Below are 8,828 nucleotides of genomic sequence, written 5' to 3'. Positions count from 1 at the left end.
GTGGGCGCGGCACGCGCGGGCACCCGGCTCTCCCGGCTCCCGCCCTCCTCGCCTCGCCCTCCCCGCCCCTTCCAGTCCCCAGCCTCCTCACTACCCGGGCAGAGGAGCCCGAGCTGCCAGAAACGAGGGAAAGAAAGATTCTGGGGAATCTCAGGAATGGATCAACTTTTGACCTGTGTGTATGTGTGTGAGGGTGCGCGCGTGCGCGTGCGTGCGCGTGCGCGAGAACAGCCGCGGGGACGCGCCTGGCTGGATTTGCTTATTCCCAGCGAGGTATCCAGAGAGCCCAAGTTGTTGTTATACATTTATGCATCATATTGCAGAACAGTGCATGACCAGGCAGAAACATTGCGGCTTCACAGCAGTTGTGTCTCATTCCCACCCATGTAGAAAGAAAAAGGCAAATGAGTGACTTGTTTTTAAAACCTAGGTAGTAAGTCCTCGCTAGTCATAACGCTGTTTAACGACACTTGTTCAAACTCAAGGCCAGGCTTGACGCACAAATACTGAATTCTGAATAAATCAAAATAAGCAGCGGAAAACTTGAAAAATTCTTTAATTTGCTATACATAATGATTGTTGTTATTCAAGCAATTATTGTTTTACTTACCCTTAGAAAATATTAAAATCAAGTAGGGACATGGAGGTGAGACTAACAGTACATTTTAACAGACTGTTTTGAACACTAGGTGCTAATGACAGCAGTAATTAAGGGTCCTTCGTAAATCAAGTGGAAAGATTGCAGATTTCATGGACTAGAACTATAGGAAAAACACAGCATTTCACAGTTTGTCATGACCAAAACAAAAACAAGCAAAAATAATAGGCTTACTTTATTGCTGGATATATTTCTTTCTATTTCAATGAATTTGTAATAAGTACAATTAAAACACAATAGCAGCTGCAGAAAGCAATCTAAACTTTTCATTTTATTATGGTGAATTATTTTTCCATATCCAGGATCTAAAAACAACAGCAAGCACTGAATTTCCTTGAATCTGGACTTAAACCATTGCCTATACATAATTTTGTAAAAATTAAAATGGAGAAACTGCTTGCTTTTCTGCGATCATCAGTAGGCTAGAGAACTTGATTATGTGATGTTCATTATAAAGCTTTTTGTATTATCTCAATAAATCTTATAGAATTAGTTTTTAGGGTAAAAATACACCCCAGTTTTCGAAAATAGCCAGGAATAAAAGAACTTTGGATCTTATGCATTAGTCATGAGATCTGATTTAAACCATCTTCATTTCTTGGCATTGCAGATTAGCATAGGATGCTATTTCTAACCTCATAATGTCAGCGATAAGAAGCTACATTTTTCTCCAATTAATTAACCAGGGCTATACAGTGAACTTTAACATCCACCAGGTTATGTGGTAAAATGGGCAGCAAATAAAGTGGCGCAAGGCTACCATTAAGTAGTAAAACCAGTATGAGAGCATCTTTTGTTGGAGTTGCCATATTTTTCCTCTGAGAGTTATTTAGTTAATAGAGTAACTTCAAAATCAAACCCAGTCTCGGTCAGATAATTGAACTGAATTAGTTTTATAGAAAATAAATCCATTCATATTCTAAAAACAGGTAGAAAATTACTCAAAATTATAAGAAAAAGAGGTACCAAAGTAGCCATTATCTTTTTCACACACTCGTGGAGCAGTATCTCTATGAACTCAGGAAGCACATGGCTTCACCACAGAGGGAGGCCATGACTTTGCATTCATTCTCCTCTCTCCACAAACATTTGCTTCTCACCCTCCTCTTACCCCTCTTGCCTATGTCATCCATGCAAGATCGCAACTCGATTCCCAGAGGCAGCAGATTGGAGGGTGTTGAGTACAGGGTCTTCAGTTTGAGACATCAGTCTAGCTTCTCCTTGTGAAAGTTTTTCATTGACTTTCTCATTCTGGAAAAACAGAAACGATAACAGTGCCAATAGCGTGATTCCCATCAAGCTGTTTATCTCAACTATCATGAAGGAAAACTGAAAAGGCACAGTATATTTTTGCATGATTCCCTTTGAGGGACCAGCAGGTGGGGGACACACTTGCTGGCTTTCCCCCATATCTCCCAATGACCAGTGGAGCTATTCCTGCACAACTGCTGTATTCTTTGCTGAGTGACTGTAGTGCATGAGCAGGCTGTATCCCAAAAAATTGAGTTTTCATAAGATGGGCACATGCACACACACTTAAGATGACAGAAGAGACAGCCTTGTGGTTCCAAGAGCAAGATGCCAGATGCCAGACAAAGAAGGATTGTGAAATTGTGTGATGGTGAGAGGGGAGTGCTTGAGAACCCTGACCCAGGCAGGTACTCTGCTGTGATGTACTTGAGGTCATACTTGTGCAGGGCCAGTAGAAGAAAGAAACAGAAAGTGAACAAGCCTTGAATCTTGAGCAACGTCAGCCAGTCACCCTGAACCAGAGATGCTTGTCTTTAGGAGAAACGGAAACCTTGTACTGGCTACTTGTGAAGACTAAGGTAAAATAGGAACTCTCTGCTGCAGAAAAACACATAAGCAAATCTTTATATATCCCTAAAGATTTAGGCCCAGGCATTCCTGAAGTACTAGCCACAGCGAGGTGTGCTCCAAAGGCTCTAGCAGTGGCTATCTTTTTTTCTTTTGGTACCGGGGATCGAACACAGGACCTTGCGCTTGTGAGGCAGGCCAGGCCCACTGTGCTACATCCTCAGCTTGGTGGCTGTCACTTTAATAATTCCACAGACATATATGCATAGAACACAGCCCTGACCTCAGGGAGCCAGGGTTGTAGGCAGCCTGATCCACATCCTATGGACTCAGTGTGGGAACTAGTAGAAGACCAAGTGCTCGGGGGAGGGGGACCTAAGAGAACTTTTCCAGAAAAATCCATCCATATTTCCCTCTCACAGAATTGTGAGGGTGTGAGGGTGTGAGGGTGTGTGTGTGTGTGTGAGGAGATATCAGGCAGAAGCTGAGGCTGGGACATAAGCAGGAGCAGTCTTGTTTAAGGCTATCCAGTTTAGACCGTATTCTTAGGACAATGGCTACCATCAAAAGGACTTGGGCTGATTTATATGTTTTGCTTTGCCAATGCAGACAAAAAAGTATTTCAGTGTTTTCTAAAGTGTCTACTGAAAAACCCGATCCCATCCGTTGCTCCATAAAGCCTGCTGACCCAAGTAAATTCAGGAGTTGATCTCTCTTGAAGATTCATGATGGTTTTGAAGGTCATGAGAAATCTTAGAGCAAAGGGTGTTTAACTTTGCTTACCCTGATGCTGCCCAAATCCTGTTATGTCCTACAGAATAGAACACACTCCAGAAAGCTCTGTGCAAGAGAAAGTGAAGATTGAAGGCAGTTCTCAATCCACTTAAAGTTACATCAATTGTCTGGTTATGCAGTCGAAGTCAAAGACGATATACCCCTCACCATCTGCTCCACTCCAGTCACTAGGACCTGGGCTGAAAACCCCTCACTAACTTCCCTGGCTGCGCTGAAATCCAGCCTCTAAGTAGTAAGGAAGCAGCCACATAAGACAAAATCCTCAAAAGGATGAACTTGACCAGCCTTTCTTGGCATTTGTCCACTGAGTATGTTGCATTAATATCTATCTCTCTATAACAACAACAACAACAAAAATCTCCTTATTAGGGGAAAGGTCAGCCTTATTTAACTGAAAAATCTTAATTTTATGATGTCTTTAAAGATGAAAAGTTTCATTACTTTGAAGTCTGCATTCTATCTAAGCCTAGCAAATACTGGCCTCATGGGGATTTTTTAATAATTTCCTTCTACCCAGCAAACCAATTGTTGTGTAAGTGGCATCCCCCATGGGTCAGGGATCTTTCAAAGTTTTTTTTTTCCTTGAGCAGTTAAATATTCCAGCCAAGATCCTGTTTACTTTATTAATTTTAACTTTTTTATTAATAATTTAATGAGTCCTATACCATGTCATAAATTTTGTGAGGAATATGCATTAATGCGTTTATTTGTTTATTAATGTATTTTAATTTGTATCACATGATTTTATGGTTACTAGGAGAAAGGTTATCTAAAGTCCATGGCAAGAAAAAATTTTTTTTCCTTTAGTTTTGTGTGAAATGGTTCAGGATGGTTTTGAACTGTATGGTTCAGGCTGGTCTTGAACTATCTCTACTCCAGACTGGCCTCAAATTCGTGGCACTTCTCCTGCCTCTGCCTCCCCAGCGTTAGGATTATAGGTATGTGCAGCCACTTCCAAAGATGGTGGAGAGGTTTCTTAAGAACCTTTCAATGGGTTTCTACTCTCAACCATTCTGCAGAACCACTTATTTCAAGTGGCTCTGCACCCAAACATTTGATAAAATAAAGTATCTGACTTGAATGAGTTTCCATGTTGAATGTTAAAGACTTCTGAAAGAAAATATTGATCGTTTTTTGTTGTTGTTTACTGAAGACATAATCAGCTAAACTTGACTTTAAATATAATTTTAACCAGAAACAAGTATTGAAAACTTGTTCTATTCCATAGTTCTTCTCACTGGTAAAGAAACTGAGGCACAGAAAGCTTGCGAAACTTTCACTGAAGCACACAGCAGCATAGAACTCAGGCAGTTTGGCCCCAGCATGCACAGCTGCAGGACATGTAACTGTGGCACTCCCTTTCTATAGCTGCAAAGCACAGAAGGCTGTTGCTGCCGGGCGTGCTGAGGTCCTGTTTTTCACAGAACACCATCTCTGGCCACGCTTCCCTGGGCCCTTGTGGTGGATTAACTAATGGTCAGCTGGAACACACAGCTGAACTGAATAAGCGTGGTCTGGGCGTGGAGGATCCACCTGCGGATTCTTACCAAGGGCATAAAAAGAGAACTGTGGGCTGTTGATTTTCTAGGAAAAACTTGCTTCGGGATCTTGGGGCTGCACTGTCCTGGGAATGGCTGCTGTTCTTGTCAGGGGAGCTCTGATCATCACCGTGAACATCGCTTCTTGGCTCCAAAATAGATCCCTCAGCCTGGTGGCACAGATCCTCCATCTCAGCATCGCAGGTTTCCTTGCTTCCACCACTGGCCTTTGGGCCTTCCAGGTGCAGATCCTCAATACGGACAAGCATGGGGCATTGCTGTGGGCTCCAGGCCACTGGCTGGACTTGTGGAGGACATTGCCTTGGACTCTAGGCCTTCAGCTGGACTTGTGCAGGACACAGGGATGCAGGCCCTTGGCGGGATTCTTTGGGGTCTCTAGTGAGCAGTTTTAGATCTCTTGCACTCCTCTGCATTTGACTTTTTGTGTGACTATTATAAAATAACCCTATAAATTATGTGTCTATTTCCCTGCCGAACCTAGACTACAACGGCCTTCATCCCAGGCTCAACACCTGGACCTTCCTCTCTCTCATACATACATTGTCACATTATGTTGTAATAGAGTTGTCACCAGTACTGGCCAACAGCCCCTGCCTAGAGTAGCATATTGCTGTCACCTGCAGGAAAGGTTTGGATGCCATCTAAGAAAATCAGTGAGATGGCATTTATTTTCTAAAGTGCTGTTTCTCAGTGGTTTCTGGTATTCTGAGAATTGCCTTGGTGAGATGGAGGGGTTGGGGAAAGGCAGGGTAGAGCCAGTCCCTCGCTGCCCCTCTGCCTGTCAGGAAGGGGAGGCTCGTGGGTACTGTCCGCCAAGGCCAGGAATAGCTAGCTGGTGGGCAAGGCCTTTCCCACATGTTAACCAACTTCACCATTCCCTCAACCAACTCTAGAAAGTAGCTAAAGCAGAGTTGGTCCAAATGTGCCACGAACATACTTGAATTCAAAAATATCAATCCATCCGTCCATCCATCAATCAATAGGTCCCGCTACTTCCTCCATTGTCCTCGAAATGAACAGTGATCAAGAGGAAGGGGACTATTTGGGAGTTGTAACAGGTGAGGAGAGGACTGTACTAAACTTCAGATACTTTTCTTCCTGGATGATATAAGGTGAAGTAACTAAGTGTCCCTGCTTTTATACACTGCAAACCTAGTATCCACTGTGATGGCATTTGGATGTGGAACTCTGGGGGTGCAAGTAGGTCACGAGAGTGGAGCCCTCATATTATAAGGGCCAGTGCCCTTAAAGGAAGAGACAAGAGAGGGTTTTATTCCTTCCCCACTTCCTACCTTACTATGACAATGAAAGAAGCTGTTAAGAAGATCCTCATCGGGAACTGAGTCTGCCTGTACCTTGATCTTGGGCAGCCCGGCCTTTAGAACTGTGAGAAATAAATGTGTGTTGGTTAAGCCACACACATGTTAATCTCATGTTTTTGTTATAGTGGCCCAACCTCAGACATCAGGAGTTTTGAGGTAATTACAACAACACACTTGAGAAAGATGTAACTACCATATTATCATACAGATGAGAAAAATAAACGCTGAAAGAGTTTACGTGGGGGCCAGGGATGTGCTTCCCCAGCACAAATGAGGTCCTAGGTCAAATCCTAGGACACAACAACGAACAACACAACAAACAAAATAGAGAAAAGAGTTTACATAACTTGCGTTCAAAGGAGACCTGAAGCCACTGTCTCACACGTCTCCACTCTGCCCGAGTCTCCCTCTGTGGTGGTGGTGGTACCGGTTGTAGGCAGCACAGCCTTTCTGTTTCTGCTGGTGTCATTCATTTAGCAGACTCTTGTGCTGGGAGCACAGGATGCTTACGCAAGACGTTTTCCTCTCTGAGGAAGCCTAGCAACCTAGTGGCAAGAAGTAAATGTAAAGAATATTCTAGGCAAGCAGAAGACAAGTATCACCTGCTCCTCATTGACCTGAGTCTGTGGGACAGATAGGAAAATGTTACAGTTCAAACTAGTAAAAAGGGGAATTTGAGAGAAGGAAAAAAAAAAACAGCCTAAGCTTGATGTGTTATAGCCAAAATTAAGGAAAAGTTTGCCATCCCATACTTGTCATTCAAAAGGTCAAAAAAAAAAAAAAGATACTATAGTTCAAGAACGCAAAGCATTTTCATTGTCTGTTGAAAAATGGCCCTGAGAAGGTATGAGTGTAATGGTTTGATGTTGGATCCATGGCTGTGCCTCCCTTTTTAATATTGGAATAAAGCCGAGGCAACATCAGTTTGTCTCCACCCAAACTGCAGTCTTCACCGACTCTGGTAGACCATCTAGGTCAGCAGATTTTAAGCTGTGTTGAGCCCTAAGAATTGCTTCAGATGGGCCCCGAACCACTGTATGGTGAGGAGAGAAATGGGCTGGGTCTGGCCCTTATTCAGCTCAAATACCTCTTTTTCAGATTAGAGAAAGGTAGCCTTAGAATAAAAGGTTCCATAGCTAGAAAGCATTTGAAAGTCACTCTTGGGTCATCATCTTTTTGCTGTCAAACTCCAGCCCAGCCCACCACCACCCCTATCACACATGGGGAGTCATTTCATTCTTCTCTTCTTGCTGTCACCAAGCCCTGGTTCACACTGGCTCCAAATTAACGCTGCCTCCAGAACTTGATTGTCCACTTGTTTAGTGTCAGATCCCTCAAATTTGTCTTTGTTCTTTTAAGCTGGACAGCTAAGTGTGTAGTGAGACAGAGAATGCTATTTACTATACCAAGGACATGGGGTTGGAGGGCTGGGCATGTGTGTTCAGAAGGAATGCAAGATGATCTGGCTGGTGTACTGGTGGGGTGGGGCTTGGCGAACCCTAGGGCTATGCCCAGGTAGATGGCTAACCTCCTCCTAAGTGGGGTGTGTCTTGGGCTCAGGGTTTTTATCTTACTGAGTGTGGTATGCAAGTGTGGGACTGTGAAGTAGGTAGAACCTAGCAACCTCCCCCTCTGTTCATCCTTTGAGTCAATGCCAAGTGAAGTGGTATGAAGGGCTATCAAATGGTTACCCTTTCCAGGATACCCATCTACTTTGGTCCATTTATGCCTCTGATTTCCTTTGACTGTTGGTGGGGCCAGAAAATAATCGAATGTAAAATATGACGAGTTGAGGATTAGTATATTACTTATCTCCCAGGAGATTCAAAACAAAGGTCTCTGCTTTGGGCTAAATGCTCTTTATTTCTTCTGCATCCTTTCCTGCAAGTTCTCTGTTAAAAACAAAAGACAAAAACAAACAAACAAAAAACTGTTCAACAGAGGAAAAGGAAACAGTGTGCAATACCCCAGTTTCTATAAGGAGCTTACTGGGCACAGAGATGAAACCATGGCTGCAGGGCAGTGGTGGTTCCTGGAGCCAACTCTGCTGGTCATCAGCTGAAAAATTACTGGTAGGCTCTATACAAAGACAAGTCTGAATGGCGTGGGGTAGCACTGCCCCCTTTAAAGAAGAGGCAGGGTGGAGTTTGTTGGTTAAAATGAATTTCTAAACCACGAACACTCTGTTCTAGGTAGAGTATACTGAGTTGATGTCATCAAAAACTTTTATTTTCCTATAAAAGATACTAATTTTTGTTGTTGTTGTTTTGTTTTGTTTTTTTAATAAAAAACGATGTTAATCTGCCGTAAGTATTGTGGTTTTGGCTTCCCAGTGAGCTTACCCATGACTTCTGGAAACAGGATACCATTATACTTTTTAAAATCATTCGATCTCCTTTCTTAAACTTTGAAGGTGAAGGAGGCTGAATGTATCCTGGCCCCAGAGACATGCTGGTCACTACAAGGGAAGGGACATTCTTCCTCTAGAAATTGGGATTTTTCCTTCAGGAAACCATATAAGCTGGGAGCTGCCCGGGGCCAGTTTTGATATAACATGGCAACAACTGCCTGAAAGTAAGGCTGATGCAGAGGAAAACCACCAATAAATGGAGCTGGGCTTCATGACACCAGTTCTGCCATGCATCAGGCTGGGCCGAAGACCAGGATGCCCTTGGA

The sequence above is a fragment of the Fukomys damarensis genome, unplaced genomic scaffold (genome assembly GCF_012274545.1).
Source record: "Fukomys damarensis isolate Sample0158 unplaced genomic scaffold, DMR_v1.0_HiC HiC_scaffold_38, whole genome shotgun sequence".
NCBI lineage: Eukaryota > Metazoa > Chordata > Mammalia > Rodentia > Bathyergidae > Fukomys > Fukomys damarensis.
The sequence above is the reverse complement of the archived record's forward strand: the minus strand, read 5'-3'. Positions refer to the sequence as shown.